Below are 18,896 nucleotides of genomic sequence, written 5' to 3' on the forward strand. Positions count from 1 at the left end.
GAAATCTGCATTAGAAATATACATCAAGGGCACCTTGGTGGCTCGGTCAGTTAAGCATCTGACTTCAGCTCAGGTCGTGGTCTCATGGTTCATGAGTTCGAGCCCTGCGTCAGGCTCGCTGCTGTCAGCACGGAACCTGCTTCGGATCCTCTTTCCCTCTCTCTTCCTCTCCCCCACTTGTGCGCTCTTTCTCTCTCAAAAATAATAAATAAACATTAAAAAAAAAGAAATACACATCAATAGGAAAATGAGTAGTTAACTCGGATTCTATTAATAAAAAGTTGTACTACAAGCAAATCTGAGTAAATTATGATTAAGCTTGAGCTTCACCCTCAGAATAGGGATGTCTTTCACAAATGTAATGTTGAATGAAAAAAGCAAATTGGCAAAAAAAATACACCTAGTAAGATACCATTTATAGAAAGTTTAAAACAACCAAAAGAATACTATGTATTGATTCCGGATACGTCTGTAGTGGTTAAAACCTAACAAAATGTATGGGATGATAAGCACCAAATGAAGGATAGTGTTTGCCACTAGAAGGAAAGGTGGAGGATGTGATCACTGAGAGAAAAACAGAGCCAAAGAAGTAACTATAGAAGATTTGAATCAGACAATTAAAAGCTTTTTGTTTTTTTAATGTTTATTTTTGAGAGAGAGACAGAGACAGAGCACAAGTGGGGAAGGGCAGAGAGAGAGGGAGACACAGAATCTGAAGCAGGCTCCAGGCTCTGAGCTGTCAGCACAGAGCCTGATGCCGGGCCCAAACCCATGAACCAGGAGATCATGACCTGAGGCGAAGTCAGATGCATAACTGACTGAGCCACCCAGGCGTCTCCAGACATTAAAATCTTAAACATATGCAAATATATGTATCCCATATATATTTGAGATATATATATATATATATATATATATATATATATATATATCTCCAACAGGCAGAGAAATAGCATTTTCTTCAAATACACATAAAACATGGACAAAAATTGAGCATGTAGTAGGTCAGTTTCCCAACTTGTATACCATGTGGGACCTGTGTCCCATGGGCCAGAGGTTTGGGGATTATAGCCTGACTCCCACCAGCATCCTAGTTTGGGGCTCCAAATTCCTTTTACCCTAATGAGATGCACAAATATCATTTTTTACGTGTACCACAACACCAAAAAAGTTTGGGAAGCAGATACTTGACCATAAAGAAAAGCTTAACAAATTTCAACTCACATGCAGTGATTACAATGTAATAAAATTAGAAATTGAGGATAAAAAGAACCATTCCCAAATCTATACACTTAAAAATTAAGAATAAAAAGAGACACGTAAATAACTCTTGGATTAAAGAGAAAGTCAAAATAGAAAATACAAATTATTGGGGCACCTGGGTGGCTCAGTCAGTTAGGTGTCCGACTTCGGCTCAGGTGTGATTCTGTGTCTTTCTCTCTCTCTGCCCCTACCCTACTTGTGCTCTGAATCTTTCTCTCTCAAAAATAAATAAACATTAAAAAAAAAAGATACAAATTATTTAGAATGGAACAAAAAAGAACATTACATATTAAGATCCACAGAATGGGACCAAACAAGGAAATCCATAGTATGTATGTATGTATTTAAAGTAATCTGTGTGCCCAACACAATGTGGGGCTTGAACTCACAAGCCTGAGATTGAGTTGCACACTTTTCCAACTGAGTCAGCCAGGAGCCCCAGAAATCTGTAGTTTTAAATGCACTTTTTTGGAAAACAAGAAAGACAGAAAATAAGTGCCTGAGCTGAAGTCAAGAGTCAGAGGCTTAACTGACTGAGCCACCCAGGTACCCCTAAGATTTTATTTTTAAGTAATTTCTACACCCAGTGTGGGACTCAAACGTACAATGCTGAGATCAAGAGTCTCAAGCTCCATGGACTGAGCAGGCGCCCCATCTTACATTTTTATTTGATAAATCAGGCAACTCTAAAATTAATGAAAATAGAAAATAAAGATAGATTTTTTGGGGGGGGAAAAAGCAATTAGATAAACTTTTATAAAGTTTCATTAAAAAAGATAAACTTAACATTGGGATAGAAAGAGACATACTACAGATATATAGAGGAGATTTTAAGAGTTATTACAGAATACCATGTGTAATTTATGCCAATATATTTGATGAAATGGACAATTATTGAAGATAACCTAAATGTCAAATATTGGATCCACAATAAAGAAAAAACCCGAATATACCAATAACCACAAAAGAAATTGAAATCGTTGTCAAAAAAATACCTACCGAAAAGGTACATGGTCCAAACGTGGTCTGTGTTCTACAGTGAATTCTTCCAAGCAGTTAAAGGACATAATTCCCATCCTATCCCAGCCTTTCTAGAGCACAGAATCAGATGGGAAGCTATGTGATTCATTTTATAATCCTGACATAACTCTGATACCAGTGAGGACAAAGGACAACACAAGAGAAGAAACAGGCCCAATCCCTTAGAGTCAGTCAGTCACTCAATATGCAAATCTAATTTAGGTGTATTTTGAAAGAATAATGCATCATGAGTAATTAAAGTTTATCTTAGAATGTAAGAATAATCTAAATTAAAATTGTTAACTAATCTACTACATTAATAGATTCATTTGACAAATGGTTACTGAGCTCCTATCACGTACCATGCACTGTACTGGGAACTGGGAAAACAGCAGTAAACCAAAACTTAAAAAAAAGACGTTTAAGTCAACTTTACCCAAAAACCTATCATAATTCTGTAAATCTTTCATTTGAGTAAAAGTACAACCACTTAGGGCACCTGGGTGGCTCAGTCGGTTAGGCATCCAACTTCAGCTCAGGTCATGATCTTATGGTTAATGGGTTCCAGCCCCGCGTCGGGCTCTGTGCTGACAGCTCAGCCTGGAACCTGCTTCGGATTCTGTGTCTCCCTCTCGCTCTGTTCCGACCCCACTCGCGCTCTGTCTCTCTCTCTCTCTCTCAAAAATAAATAAACATTTAAAAAATAAAAAAATATATAACCGCTTCAGTAATAGCAATTTCCTAAACTACAAATAAGCAACAATTCGCAATTAATTTTGAAAAGAGATTTCTTAAAAAAAGTCTCTAGTTCAGTAGTAGGTTTGACTGAAAGTGGAAGCAACTCTGAAGAGAACTCACCACTTCAGGATAGAGGGATGGCAGACTGAAATGGTACACGAGAGAACAAAAGGAGGCAAACATTTTGGTGAATAGGTATTTTTCATTGCTTCTGAAGGATGTGGCAGTAGAGAGAAAATCCTCCTGTGGAAAGGATTTTGGGGTGGTCTATACGTGCTTTCTGGAGAAGCAGGAGGAAGCAGTGATGCCTCTGAACACACTGGAACCCAGGATTGTGAATTAGAGAACGAGGCATGGGATAGTTAAATTTTTTTTTTATGTTTATTTGTTTATTTTGAGACAGAGGGTGTGCGAGCAGGGGAGAGGCAAAGAGAGAGAGAGGGAGAGAGAGAATCTTATGTAGGCTCCATGCTGTCAGCACAGAGCCTGCCACAGGGCTTGATCCTGCAAACTGAGAGATCATGACCTGAGCCGAAATCGAGAGTGGGATGCTTAACTGAGCCACCCAGGCGCCCCTGTGGTAATTTTATTGGTCAATTTGGCTAGGCTTTGGTGCCCAGTTGTTTAGTCAAACACCAGTCTAGATATTGCTATGAAGGTCATTTTTAAAGATGTGCTTTGCATTTAAATCAATAGACTCTGAGTTAAGCAGATTACTTTCCATAATGTGGGTGAGCCTCGTCCAATCAGTTGAAGGCCTTCAAAGCAAAGACAGGTTTTCCCAAGAGGCAAATCTGCCTCCAGATTGCACTGTCTACTCCCACTTGACTTTCCAGCCTGCAGATTTCACATTCAAAATTGCAACATCAACTTTCCCCTGAATTTTTAGCCTGCCAGTCTGCTCCACAAAATTCAGGCTTGTCTGCCCCACAATAGTGTGAGCCAATTCTTTAAATCTTTCTCCCTCTGTATATATCGTACTGGCTCTGTTTCTCTGGAGAATCCTACTACAAGGCAGAAGAGCAAAGTCTGAGAGCAAAGGAGAGTCTGAATGGAAAGGCATGAAAAGATCTGCTCTCAGAGGAAGCTGACCCGGTGGCGAAGAAATGTATTGGAGAATATTTAGTGCCAGATGGAAAAGCCTGAGTGATTGCAGGGAGTTTGATTTATGTTCTGGTGTTTTTATCCTCCTTGCAATGCCAGCAATCTGGTATCCAGATTTCTCTTTTTTGGTTCTTTTTCCATCAAACCTGCTTCACCACCACAGAATGCAGAACTGGACCCGTGTGGCTTTCCATCAGTAGCCTCCAGATTTGCTGCTCCCCATGACTCTTTACAAAGGCTGGCATCTTGTAAGGATAGCTCCGCACTGTCTTAATTTCTTAATATGGCTAATCTCTTCAAGAATTTTACATTTTCCTCCAATTAGTTTGTTAAGTAGTATAGCAAGCTTCCCCTCCTTCCTCTACAGCTGCTTTCTATTCCTTTTTTTTTTTTAATTTTTAATTTTTTAAAAATTGTAGGGGCCCCTGGGTGGCTCAGTTGGTTAAGCATCCAACTCTCAGTTTCAGCTCAGGTCCTGATCTCACGGTTTCGTGGGTTTGAGCCCCGTGGCTGGCTCTGTGCTGACAATGCCAAGCCTGCTTGGGATTCTCTTTCTTTTCCTCTCTCTCTGCCCCTCCCCTGCTCATCCTGTCTCTGTGTCTCTCAAAATTAATAAATAAACTAAAAAAAAAAAAAAAAAAGGAGAAGAAGAAGAAACAGAACCTTGTCAGCCACCCCAGAAACTCCTTTATGTGTCCTGTCCCCATCTCAACCTCCTCCCTTGCCCCAAAAGTAACCACTTTTGATTTTTTGAATTACTTTATTGAGATATAATTCACATACCATATAAGTCACCTATTTAAAGGGTATGATTAAATGGTTTTTAGTATATTCACAGAGTCATGCAACCATCTCCTGACTTTCACAGCACTTCCTTATACCTAGTACATATAGGAAAGGCAGGTTAAATGTTTGTTCTGTCCCTTAATTTATCACTTTTCAAGATATTGAATTAATTTTCTTCCATCTTTCAAATACGACCAGTTGGTTGGGGGTTTTTTGTTTTGGGGTTTTAAAAAAAAATTATTTATTTATTTATTTATTTATTTATTTATTTATTGAGTGAGAGAGAGAGAGAGAGAGAGAGAGAGAGAAAACACACAAGCAGGGGAGGGGCAGAGAGAGAGAGAGAAAGGGAGAGAGACAATCCCAAGCAGGTTCTACCTTCTCAGTGCAGAGCGGTTCTCGGGGCTCGATCTCACAAACAGTGAAATCATGACCTGAGCTGAAATCAAGAGTGGGATGCTTAACCCTGAGCCTCCCAGGCACCCCATGTTGTTGGGTTTTTTAAGCCATTATATACTCATGGTTTTAAATATATTTGATGAGTTTCAATCCATTGCAAATTATTAGTGAAGCCCAAATCGTCTCATTTTGACCAACATTGCCTCCTAGTTCCCTTTGACATAACTCTAGTTGTGTTTGATAGCTTTCTTGCTATCTGGTATGATCAGCTGCTACAAAGCATGTCAGGCTTTGGTAACTTTATTTTTTATTTTTTATAGAGAGAGAGAGAGAGAGGGAAAGAGAGAGAGAGAGGGAGCAAGAGAGCCAGGGAAGGGCAGAGAGAGAGGGAGAGAGAATCCCAAGCAGGCTCTGCACTGTCATCACAGAACCCAATGTGGGGCTTGAACCCATGAACCGTGAGACCATGATCTGAACTGAAATCAAGGGTCTGTCACTCAACTGACTGAGCCACCCAGGCGCCCCAAGACTTTGGTAATTTAAACCATGTGGGAATAAGTAAATGAGTTAATAAAAATATGGAGACTTAGTCATAAGGTTATATAGTGGACATCTTTTTTCTTTTTTGCTGCCAGCGTTTACTGCATTTTATACTATGAAAAGTTTCCCAGAGTTTATTTTAGATATCACTCCTCATTCATTCAGCCTTACTGAAGTGTGTTGAGAGGGATTGACCACATCATGTGGTCCATGACCACATGGACCAGGGTGCATGAAAGACAAGAAGACATTCACGGGGTCTTTTGGAGACATGTTGGGATAATTTGCCTTCCTTTTGGAAGGAGATATTGAATTTCTACTTCTTACCATTTATACATATTAACTGAAGTGGTATTAAAAACCCAGAAGAGTCTATTATTAGAAGACACAGAAAGGTAAAAAGTCATATTGATAGATTGATAATTTGGTTACATGATGTTAGGACTACAAACCACCATGAACAGAATTCAAAGACAGGCAACAGAATGAAAGTAAACATTTCCTACATACAAAACAAGAATTAGTACCCAGATCATTGTAAACCTTCTGCATGGGGATTAGAAAAAAGGTAAACCAGTAGAAATATGGGCAAATGATATGAGCATATAATCCACATAGGAGGACACAGAAAGGGGAAAACACCCAGATGTGAAAAGTGCACCATTTCACTCATAATCAAGAAGGTACATTTAAAAAAATCTTTTTAACGTTTTTATTTATTTTTGAGATAGAGAGAGAGACAGAGCATGAATGGGGGAGGGTCAGAGAGAGGGAGACACAGAATCCGAAACAGGCACCAGGCTCTGAGCTGTCAGCACAGAGCCCGACGCGGGGCTCGAACTCACGGATCGCGAGATCATGACCTGAGCCGAAGTCGGCCACCCAACCGACTAAGCCACCCAGGCGCCCCAAGAAGGTCCATTTTAAAACTGCAGCATAGGGTTCCATAGCATGGATGTACCACAGTGTAATTAACCATTTCCCTACACGGTGGAAATTTAGATTATTTTAAATTTATTACAGTGTTCAATAAACATCTGTCTTGCCTCCTTGAATCTATTTCTGCTTTTGAGAAATTAAACCCGGTAAACTTAAACTTCAGAACATGATAGCAGACATCTTGGTGTCTGGGCCCCAAACAGAAGTTGCGTATAATGCGAATGTCCTCTGAAACTTACCATCAGAATGTTCTTTGGATTATATTCTTAATCATGTGCTTAATCTAATACACTTAGGGACCACTGGAACTTTTTCTGGTCAGATTAGTTCGAACAGTCAGAAATTGTTCTCTTTCCTTGAAATAAAGCTGATTGAAGGATTACATTGTCTGAATAGCTGCAGGATTCAGAAACTCCTTTATAAAGACTTACTTTCTTTTTAGGTTTAAAAATATCCATGATTTCTTTTGGATGAATGGTCTAAACATGCATGTTTTACCAGGGCCTTACTTTTTTATTTACCATAGCTATAGTTATTTGTTGCTCATTGTATGTAAATATGTTACAGGAGAGAAAATTGTTGACTCTCTGCCCAGGAGGGAGAAAAAATATTTATCAAATTCAAAATATGTATGCGTTTGTTTCAGAAATTCCACTTTTAGGAATCTCTCCTACCGAAATACTCACCAAGAATAGACACAAACATACTCTTGACCACATATGAGAATATTCACTGTACCACTGTTTGTAATAAACAACTCAATTGAAGATATGATAAATGCCCATCAATAAAGGAATGGATAGATAAATCATGGCCTGCCCATAAGCTGAGCGACAGCTACATGTATCATCTTGGTAAAATATCTGTATACAAGGGGCGCCTGGGTGGCGCAGTCGGTTAAGCGTCCGACTTCAGCCAGGTCACGATCTCGCGGTCCGTGAGTTCGAGCCCCGCGTCAGGCTCTGGGCTGATGGCTCGGAGCCTGGAGCCTGTTTCCGATTCTGTGTCTCCCTCTCTCTCTGCCCCTCCCCCGTTCATGCTCTGTCTCTCTCTGTCCCAAAAATAAATAAACGTTGAAAAAAAAAATATCTGTATACAAGAAGGTCTTGGCAGGAAAAAGAACTCACCCCAGATGGTCAAATGAAGGGATTTTTAGGAAGGATTTACTTATGGAGGTTGGGCAGTGTTAGGCCAGCAAAGAAGAGGTGGAGAAATGCCTACAGATTAGCAAGAGTGGGAAGCTGATCCATGGGGTTGAAGGTACAAAGGAGAAGACATAACAGGAACCCGGTGAAATTTGGAACCATAGAGGCAGGGCCACAAGTGGAACTCAGCCAAAGAGGGGATACATCTACTGCAAAAAGACAGAGCTGAAGTGGGTAAATGCAGGGAAGGAACACTGATTTTTTTCTCTTATGCTCGGATATCTTGCTGGTGCCTCCCATTGGCTGAACCCTAGAAGAAGCATCTGGCAAGGGAGCCTGGTGAAATGATCCACAGGGGTCAGCCGGCTGGGACACAGAGCAGGGCAGACAGAAAGGCCAAAAAATGATCTATGGGGGTAGGGAAATGACTAACACAATGTTTATGTTATATTTTTTAAGTGGAAAAAAAAAGTTGCATAGCAATATATACAGCAATATGCTATTTTTTGTAAAAGAAAGCCACAATGCATATTTGTATAATCATAAGCATTATGTAAGAATACATAGCAAACTATAAACCTCAGTGTTACTTCTGGAGGGTGAAAGCAAATAAATGGAGAGGGAAACCTTTCTAACTTTCTACATTTTTATATTATATAAACATGTTACAAAAAGTATTTCTTTTGTGTTGAGGGAAATAATGATAAACTATATTTTCCATGAAAAGAAAGCATTGTTATCCCTGAAGTGAAGACAAAGTAGGAGAAACCCCTGCATGATTATTAAATAGTTGATTCACTCATGGGCACTGCAGAGAAACACCTCCCAAAATCCACGTTAATTATTTTAATGTGAAATTCAAAGAATAGATCTTGTATGCTTTGGTGTTGGTTAGGGTTCTCTGTTTGCAAAGATGAGAAATCAAATCAAGATCACTCAAGGAATAAAAGGGGAGTTAAAAAAAAAAAAAAACTAAGGGGGCACCTGGGTGGCTCAGTCAGTTGAGCGTCCAGCTTCGGCTCAGGTCATGATCTCGCGGTCTGTGAGTTCAAGCCCTGCGTCGGGCTCTGTGCTGACAGCTCAGAGCCTGGAGCCTGCTTTGGATTCTGTGTCTCCCTCTCTCTCTGCCTCTCCCCCGCTTGTGCCCTGGCTCTCTCTCTCTCTCTGTCAAAAATAAATAAACATTGGGGCGCCTGGGTGGCGCAGTCGGTTAAGCGTCCGACATCAGCCAGGTCACGATCTCGTGGTCCGTGAGTTCGAGCCCCGTGTCCGGCTCTGGGCTGATGGCTCCGAGCCTGGAGCCTGTTTCCGATTCTGTGTCTCCCTCTCTCTGCCCCTCCCCCGTTCATGCTCTGTCTCTCTCTGTCCCAAAAATAAATAAAAAATGTTGAAAAAAAAATTAAAAAAAAAATAAATAAATAAACATAAAAAAAACCCCAAAAAACTAAGGATATACAGATGGCTCATGGAACATAGGGATGGAGAGAAAGAAACAGCGATTCTTTCTGTTTACCTCCAGGTCCCTGTCTCTATATTGTTCCCCACAAACACACCTTTTCTGCTCTTTGGTGTACATAACAGGCAAAACGTAGCTGCCTCACAGATCTGGACTTCCATATTTCAGTTGCAGCCACTGAGAGAAGACTAACTCAACTCTCTTTGGGTCCATATTCCAACCTCCCAGGAGAAAGAATCTGATTGGCTAAGTTGGGTTCAGATGGCCACCTCTGGTCCAGTTGGCTATGGTCAGTGGCACAGGATCATACAATGTAGTGCGAACACAGATCCTGGAATCCTCTGCAAGGAGATAAAGAGATATTGTTAGATCAAGGATAGGGGATATGTTCCTAGGCTACCTACTACGGTTGCAAATAAGGCAGAGAACATTATAAATTGATGAGTTAAAAATCACTTTTGGATTAGGCCATAGCTGAAAAGTAAAAAAGATATTCTGAGGGAGCCATAGAAAGGCAATGGTAAAACACTGATATAAAATGAAATCAATTGGTAAATCAAATGCTGTACTATGAGAATAATAAAATATACATTTTTTTTAACTATTAAAAAAATTTTTTTTAACGTTTATTTATTTTTGAGACAGAGAGAGACAGAGCATGAACGGGGGAAGGTCAGAGAGAGGGAGACACAGAATCTGAAACAGGCTCCAGGCTCCGAGCTGTCAGCACAGAGCCCAACGCGGGGCTCGAACTCACGGACCGCGAGATCATGACCTGAGCCGAAGTCGGCCGCTCAACCGACTGAGCCACCCAGGCGCCCCTCAACTATTTAAAAGGTTACAGATAGGGGTGCCTGGGTGGCGCAGTCGGTTAAGCGCCCGACTTCAGCCAGGTCACGATCTCGCAGTCCGTGAGTTCGAGCCCCACGTCGGGCTTGGGCTGATGGCTCAGAGCCTGGAGCCTGTTTCCGATTCTGTGTTTCCCTTTCTCTCTGCCCCTCCGCCGTTCATGCTCTGTCTCTCTCTGTCCCAAAAATAAATAAACCTTGATAAAAGGTTACAGATAATCAGAAATCACAGTCACTGTTTTGAAAATAGGTACTAATAATATATTTATAACACATTTTGTAGTTCTCAAAAGGATTCCACATGTATTTTATAATTCATTTAAGAAAACCCTCTAAAGGCAATTGAGGATCAAAGAGGTTAAGTTATTTGCTCAAAGTCATATGGGAATCAAAGGCTCAGGACTCAAGGCCAGTGTTGTTACTCTACATGCCGGGCCCCACCTTATAGAATCTGCTTTGCCTGTTTTTCAAAGGTAATTTAACCTTTTTTTTTTTTTTTTTTTTTTAGCATAGAAAGTAGCAGCAGAAATAATTTTTAAAGTGCTAAATTTTAGGAAAGGTGGATTAAAAAGTTATTTTCTCACCTAACTCAAAAGCAAATAGAGTTGAAACCCTACCATTGAAGGGTTTATTATTATTATTGTTATTATTAAAGCAAATAACTAGGGGCACCTTGGTGGCTCAGTTCGTTGAGCGTCTGACTCTTGATTTCAGCTCACTTCGTGATCCCAGTGTCGTGGGATCGAGGCCCCCATTGGTCTCTGCACTGAGCATGGAGCCCGCTTGAAATTCCGTCTTTCTCTCTCTCTCTCTTCCTCTGCCCCTCTCCCCTGCTCACATGCATTCTCTCTCTCTCTCTCTCTAAAATAAAATAATAATAAAATAACAAAGCAAATAACTAGAACAATAACAATCAACTTCCAGCGTATTGGAAGATACATCCCTGCTTCACTATAATGTTTACTGCGAAATGACTAAATTCTTCATTAAAAAACAGGCTTTGAGCAAAGTCAAAACAGAAAACTAATATCCAACATTCTCTTGCCTGTAAGACACATGCTAAAAATGAAACTATTCAAGGCGTCTAAAAGTTGAGAGAGAGCTTAAGATTTATTATGCCTCTGTACATACAAAGCCAGCAGGTGCTCTAATCTAGGTTGCAATGATTATTGTATACGTCTGAGAACTTGAGAGATAATGACTAAGCTTGGGAAAAAGAGAGACAAAGGTAATAGTTTCCTGGTGTCCTGTCCTGGGAGATAAGAGAATCTTTATGGCTACTGGCAGGGTGTGGACTCAGCTGCAGTCTTTCTGGCACCAGAGGAAAAGGCATGTGGTAAAGAAGATACGCTGTAATAGAGCCCATGGGGTAAATGCTTCTATGTTAATGAGGTAATGCATGTTTCACTCACGTGATCCCAGGTGTGTCGTGCACACCTGTGGAGGGGGAAGTGGAACAAAATTAAAGTGTCTTCAATTGATCACCTTAGGGAGATTGGGGCAGTTGAAGAGCTCCCAGTCAGATTTTGCCAGAAAAATAAGTAAGATTATATCTTTTTTCCAGAAAATGACAATGATGAGAGATTCTCACTTTAAAAATAAAAATCCTGGGGCACCTGGGTGACTCAGCCAGTTAAGTGTGCGACTCTTGATTTCAGCTCAGGTCATGATCGCGTGGTTTGTGGGATCAAGCCCCGCATTGGGCGCTGTGCTAATGGGTAAGAGCCTACTTGGGATTCTCTCTCTCCTCTCTCAGCCTCTCACTCATGACACGTGCACGCTCTCACTCTCAGATAGATAAAGAAATAAACATTAAAAATAAAAAATAAAAATCCTATTATGAAGCAGTGATTTTCAAAATTATATTATATTGAATCAAAAACAGAGAAATTGATCAGTGGAACAGAATAGAGTTTCTAGAAACAGATGCAGACAATAGTAACAAATCAACACAAGACAAATCAGAAATAACACATTTATAGAAAAGCATAAATGCTTTCTCACTTTCTGCTTAGCTTAACTCCCATCATACACTAAAATGAACTCCAGGTAGGTCAAGATAGATGAAAATGTTTATGGTGGATGCTTTCTTTTTCTTTTTTCTTTTTTTCCTTAGGCATCGGTTTCCCTCTCCGCAGCACCCCACCATAATTTCCTACTGTGAAATTTCTTCTCCCTGACTAGATGTAGTGTTAGTGGGAGGGTAAAGTTCTGTTACCATGTTGCATTTGGAAGCTGAAATTATTCACTCCCCTTCTCTCTACCCAGTACAGCCAGGGGATGGGCACTTGACCTAAGTTCAGCTACTCCGGGTTGACTCCTAGAATTTTGATATTAAACTGATGTTACTACAAGAAAGAACAGGGGTTGGTCCAGGGCATCCAAACAGCCTATTCCAACTATAAAACAGCTAACATCCTTCCAGCTTTGGTTCGCCAGACCTCCTTGGTTCACTCTCAAGCATATTCCTGCAGACACGTACCAATAGTTTGATTATATTAGCCAGAGTGAGATTTTTTTCTATATCCACATAGAGACTATAATTCCAAAGAAATAACTAAGGAGGAAGAGAATTTATGAGACATGAGATGGTTGGTAGTATCGCCGTTCATCCTGGAATACATATCTCCTCCATAAGAAAAGCACTCTGGGAGATGACCTGATGGTTTGCATTTCTTCTTCTTGCCTTCCCCGATGGCAGGAGTATACTTCTCTAGCCCATTGATGTTGGCTTGGCCACCTGACTTGATTGACCAATAGAATGGAAGTGGATATGATGGTCTGAGAGGCTTTAAGTATGACTTGTCAATTTTGTTTCCAAAATATATATTTTCTTTTATCTGCTCCATTCCATTTTACCAACACTGTATACATCCATGATAATCTCATTCATGTATTTAAAAACATTTAAAGTGTTTTTATTTTATTTTTGAGAGACAGAGAGAGGCAGAGCGCAAGTGGGGGAGGGGCAGACAGAGTGGGAGACAGAATCTGAAGCAGGCTCCAGACCCTGAGTTGTCAGCACAGAGCCCCACGTGGTGCTAGACCTGTGAACCATGGGATCGTGACTTGAGCTGAAGTCAGATGATGCTTAACCAACTGAGCCACCCAGGCGCCTCACATTCATTTACTTTAACAGCCTTCTAACTCATCTCTGGCCTTTTAGCTGTGTACCTCTGAAAACCATCCTTCATACAACTGTAAAGCCACAGATTAAAGCCTTCAATGCCTCCCTCTCCCCGACATGGCATTTGAAAGCCATCACGAGGGGCGCCTGGGTGGCTCAGTCGGTTAAGCGTCCGACTTCGGCTCAGGTCATGATCTCATGGTTCGTGGGTTCAAGCCCCGCATCGGGCTCTGTGCTGACAGCTCAGAGCCTGGAGCCTGCTTCGGATTCTGTCTCTGTCTCTGCCTTTCTCTTACTCATGCTCTGTCTCTCTCAAAAATAAATAAATGTAAAAAAAAAAAATTAAAAAAAAAAGAAAGCCATCACGATTTACTCCTATACATCCTCTCAGCCTCATCCCTGGACGTTCCCAGCTTCCCACTTTATGCTTAGCAATATGAAACTGCCTGAAGCATCCTGAACGCTACTCCACGCCTTCGTCCATTCTGTTTCCTTATTCTGTCCTCCTCTTCCTTCTAATCTTATCCATATAATATCTGTTCAACTCTCTAGTTTCTACCAGTGCTTCCAGAAATTCTTCCCTGGTACTTCCTAGACATGCACTTTCCCTGTGCTTCCTTCGTGCACACACCTTTGGCACTTTCCATGTTGAATTGAAATGATCTGTTCTGATATTTCTCTCTAATAGATGGCCATTTCCTGGAGGGCAGGAAAGGTATCTTATTTAGCTTTTTATCCTCAAAATCAAGCATGATGTCTGGCACACTGTAGGTATTTAATACACATCCATGGAGCTGAAATAAACCAAGCAAATTAATATAAGAAAGCTAAGTTGTCTTTTTAAAAATGTTTATTTATTTATTTGAGAGAGAGAGAGAGAGTGCACACAGAGGAGGGGCAGAGAGAAAGGAAGAGAGAGAATCCCAAGCAGGCTCCAGGCTGCCAGCGATCTCATGAACTGGGGGATCATGACGTGAGCCAAAATCAAGAGTCAGAGGCTTAACTGACTGAGCCACCCAGGCGCCCCAGAAAATTAAATTGTCTTAAATCCTGCAGCTGGGATTCCTAAAAGCTAATGGCATTATGAAGTGGTTCTTCTGGAAAGAAGTATAGCAACATGTAACAAAAACTATGAAAATGTTCTTCCTCCTCCACTTGGTATTTTCCCATTTGTGAATAGCCTCAAAGAAATAATCCAAATGGGTGAAATGTACACAGATGTTCCCGGCAACTCTAGTTATAATAGTGAAAAAAAGAAAAAAACCCTGGAAGCCATCCAACTGTCTAATAGGGAAATGACTAAGCAAACAGTGGGATTATTACATAGCTATTAAAAATGACAAGGTGAGGACTATGTCAACACGAAGTGTGTATCTGCAGGAACGTTAAGTGGAAAAAAGAACACAGACAGTGTTTAAACAATAGTGGTTAACGAGGAGTGTGTACATTAACAAAGATCAGAGGCCAGTTTGGAGAAATGAAAATGGCTAGAGTTCACTCGGCCCTTTTTTTCTTGTGCGTTTCCATGAGTTGATGAAATAATATTGAGATATCGTTGCAACATAGATATCCTGAAAGTCCTCTGCAGTGTCAGTGCTCTGAGTAACCTACCAGGTTGTATTTTCCAAGAGATAATTTCATGCTAAACTCTCATAAAATCATTATGAAAATAATGATATTTCTTTGAGAGAGCAAAATATTTTTCTTTAGTTTAATTCAACAAGCAATTCTGAGAACTATGTGCTAGAGTGCTTATGTTCTCATGACATTTACAAATCACATGGGCAAAAATGCTCAGATGGATCTGTGTTATTATTTTAACCTACTTTTATTTATTTGAGTGACTGTACATATTAAGACCATTAACACAGGAAAGTTTGAAAGACCTTTGGCCTAAACCTCTCATTCACAAATTGTTTCAATTTTATACTTTTGATGTTGACTCCAAAAGAGGTTCTATGTATAGTCAGTAAGATATTCTGGTAAAGATTAAAAGGAAAAAATTATCATCATACAATTCTAAACTTGTGTTGCTTTACCAGTGTAGTGCACTGTGAATTAATATTTTATAAATCCTGTGATTATCTTGTGAATAGCAAAATATTGACATTGCAATATACATTACATTGCAATGAAAAGAAACCACATTTTTTTTATATCTTGTTTGAGAAATGTTTTACCTTTTTAATTCACTGAGATCCTCAAAAACATGGAGGTGGTCCAGGTGTCCCTGGATCTCTGGGAGACCCCTGATTATAATCATCACTTTATCTTAAAATGTGATAGTTTTAACAAGGGTCCCCAAATTAATGGCTATTAATAACTGTATACACACCTAACTCACAGGGGCACCTGGCTGGCTTAGTTGGTTAAGCATCGGACTCTTGATTTCGGCTCAGATCGTGATCTCCTGGTTTGTGAGATTAAGCCCCGTGTCTGGCTCTGTGCTGACAGTGTGGAGCCAGCTTGGGATTCTCTCTCTCCTACTCTGTCCCTCCCTCATTCATGCGCGCACACACACACACACACACACACACACACACACACACTGTCTCTCTCTCTCTCTCTCTCTCTCAAAATAAATAAATAAGTAAACATTAAAAACAAAAACAAAAAAAATCACCTAACTCACAAACTGCTGTCACTTAGCCCTACTGTTTCTGCTGCCATGTAACCAGCAGTCAGAACATTCACAGCTTTTAGAGCAGAGGTTCACAACCTTGGCTACAGATCAGAATCACCTACGTTTTCCCAGACCCCACTCTGGGCCTCTTGATTTAGACTCTTCGGGACTGGAATCTGGAAATGACTATGCTTAAAAGGCTCTCTTCCTCTCTTCTTTCCTCCCCTGTATTTCCTTATGGTTCCAGAACTCAGAATTCAAGTTAGTACTGTTCATAGTATGGTTTATCTGCATCATAGGTTTAACAGATCTGAAGGCTAATCTGAGGGTCAGCCACCATTTTCAATGTAGTCTCTCTGGGACAATGTGTTACAAGTGCCCCAGACATAATTTAGAATAGAAGTTTGAGGATGCAGGCCACAGATTTTTGGGGGAACAACTCACACAAAACTTTTTTTTTTTTGACCTTCAGGAGCATGTTTATTGTGTCTGAGATGATACATCAGGTGCTCTCTGAGCTACAAAGGGTAAAAGGAAATCCTCTCATTACAAACTGACAAAGGTAAAAGGTAAAACATTTTTCACAACAGCATGAACCACATACTCAGAAATAGATCTGGGTTTAATACAAATGATATCATTCCTAGTCATCTACGGCTACTTTTATAACTTCATACAGATAATGAATTAGGCTAAAATGCACTATAATATTTGGTAGACTTCAGGACCAGTATCCTTAATACATCACAAAATACATTTTGATATCCCAAAGAAGCAAGATTTGCAAGTAGGCATTTTAAACATAACTAATCTACAGCTACAAAGTTCTACTCTTGACAGCATTTACCTTTTTGGGGTGTCTCCCAGTCTCCAAAGGATAAAAGCAGAGAGTAGAATCAGTATAACATATGGGGCGCCTGGGTGGCTCAGTCGGTTGAGCGTCCGACTTTGGCTCAGGTCATGATCTCGCGGTCCGTGAGTTCGAGCCCCGCGTCAGGCTCTGTGCTGACAGCTCGGAGCCTGGAGCCTGTTTTGGATTCTGTGTCTCCCTCTCTCTCTGACCCTCCCCCGTTCATGCTCTGTCTCTCTCTGTCTCAAAAATAAATAAATATTAAAAAAAAAAAAAAGAATCAGTATAACATATACACAGAAGTCCGTATCATAAAGGCTATAAAGATTTGCAGCACAATGAGAAGAGGACAAAACTTTTGATCAAAACTTTTCAATCATTCCTCAGATTTCTTATTGTGCTTAAATATATGAAAGTAAATGCTGAGATGAAAGTGTTATATTCAAGTGTCCATTCTTTTAAATTTTTTTTTAATGTTTTTATTTATTTTTGGGACAGAGAGAGACAGAGCATGAACGGGGGAGGGGCAGAGAGAGAGGGAGACACAGAATTGGAAACAGGCTCCAGGCTCTGAGCCATCAGCCCAGAGCCTGACGCGGGGCTCGAACTCACGGAGCGCGAGATCGTGACCTGGCTGAAGTCGGACGCTTAACCAACTGCGCCACTCAGGCGCCCCTCAAGTGTCCATTCTTATAAGTAATTCAAAGCCTTATGTTGACCCTTCTCCTCTACCTTCTGTTTTCTTCACTATAGGTCTGTACTATGATTACTGATGCTCTGAAGATGACGACCCTCCTGTATCCCAATAAGATTCCTCGCCCAAGAAATACAAGCTTAACTGTGGTCTTCTAAACCCGAGCACCCAAGGAAATATCCAGGGAAGTTGGGAGCTGAAGAACCAGGGTACATTCCCACCTTGCCCCCTGCCCCAGTGCACTCTGGCTCACATTCCGTTTGGAGTGATTATGTCTATGGGGACAGAGGAAGATATGTTCCTACCTTTTACCTGAAAAGCACAGGGAGACACTGAAGGCATCTTGACTAAGTTCATATTTCTCCTTTGGGGAGCTGTAGCCGGAATATTTGGACATGGACCAAATTCTGAAAAATCAAGTTCAAAAGGACTGCGGTTGTGAGTCATAGCAAATGGTGTCGTGTTGATAAATACAAAGCATAGTTATAAAGATGGAGAAATTCATTATGCTCCAGAAAGATATGGCTGTTAAGACTTTCCAGATGAACCAGAGAGTTGAGACCATAATTATTTAAGTGAAAAACCAATTTGGCCTTCCTATTCGAAGGTGGGACTATTAGAAGGATGATGTATTTGGGGCTTCCAGGCTGAGCTCCAACCACATATCTGAATGCCCCAGAAAGTATCCACAGATGCTGTATGTGTTTTTCCCTTCTGAATTATCCAGATGATTGCCCTTCAGCCCATGCTTCGCTAACCTAGGGATAGGATCCATTCATTTAACTATTGTATGGGCTATAATTGCCACTTCAAATGAAAACCCAGGAAGCCAAATCCAGGCTGTTGAAAGTGTATAATTAGCTCCTTGTACAGCCTGACCCCACTGATTTTTCTGACGCATTTGGCCTGCAGTGTGCCCTTTCTGAGACCTCCAGTATCTTCTCCACAGCTGGAGATGCCCAAAACTGCACGCAGCACTTCCTGTGGGTGTGGTCTTACATTCTTAAGGCTGTGGGCTGAATGAATCGCCTTTCAACCACTCAGAGCCACAGTGACTTTTAAAATACGGGAGTGGATTATGAGTAGCTACCTCAGACATAAGAGGGTTCTCCCTCTTCTTTTTCTTTGTAAAAAATGATTTTGTGGTGGTGCCCTCTCAAGAAACACTATAATTGGTCAGCCTGGGGTACGTTAGTTGTCCTCCCAGATAACGTCATTAGCTATTCTCAGGAGAGGAAAGGCAGGGTATGCCCCTTGGGAGAATGACAACACTTGTTTCAAGTTGGGGAAGAGCCTGTGGTTCTTTTCCTGCGTTTGGGGGAAAGCGAACACACAATGTTCATTTCCTAGATACGGGATGTGCT

At 40.7% G+C, this 18,896-nt stretch overlaps 1 protein-coding gene across 11 annotated transcripts in view; it reads left to right on the top strand.

The window, feature by feature from the left end:
• Window positions 1-18,896, top strand: part of APOLD1 (apolipoprotein L domain containing 1) — a 61,493-nt gene that overhangs the window by 37,365 nt on the left and 5,232 nt on the right. For all 11 annotated transcript variants that reach the window (XM_030321763.1, XM_030321764.1, XM_030321768.1 and 8 more), the window contains one exon: window positions 17,592-17,741. The gene's annotated coding sequence lies outside the window, so the exon portion shown is untranslated. The remainder of the gene's footprint in view (window positions 1-17,591; window positions 17,742-18,896) is intronic.

This window comes from Lynx canadensis, chromosome B4, assembly GCF_007474595.2.
Source record: "Lynx canadensis isolate LIC74 chromosome B4, mLynCan4.pri.v2, whole genome shotgun sequence".
NCBI classification, from domain to species: domain Eukaryota; kingdom Metazoa; phylum Chordata; class Mammalia; order Carnivora; family Felidae; genus Lynx; species Lynx canadensis.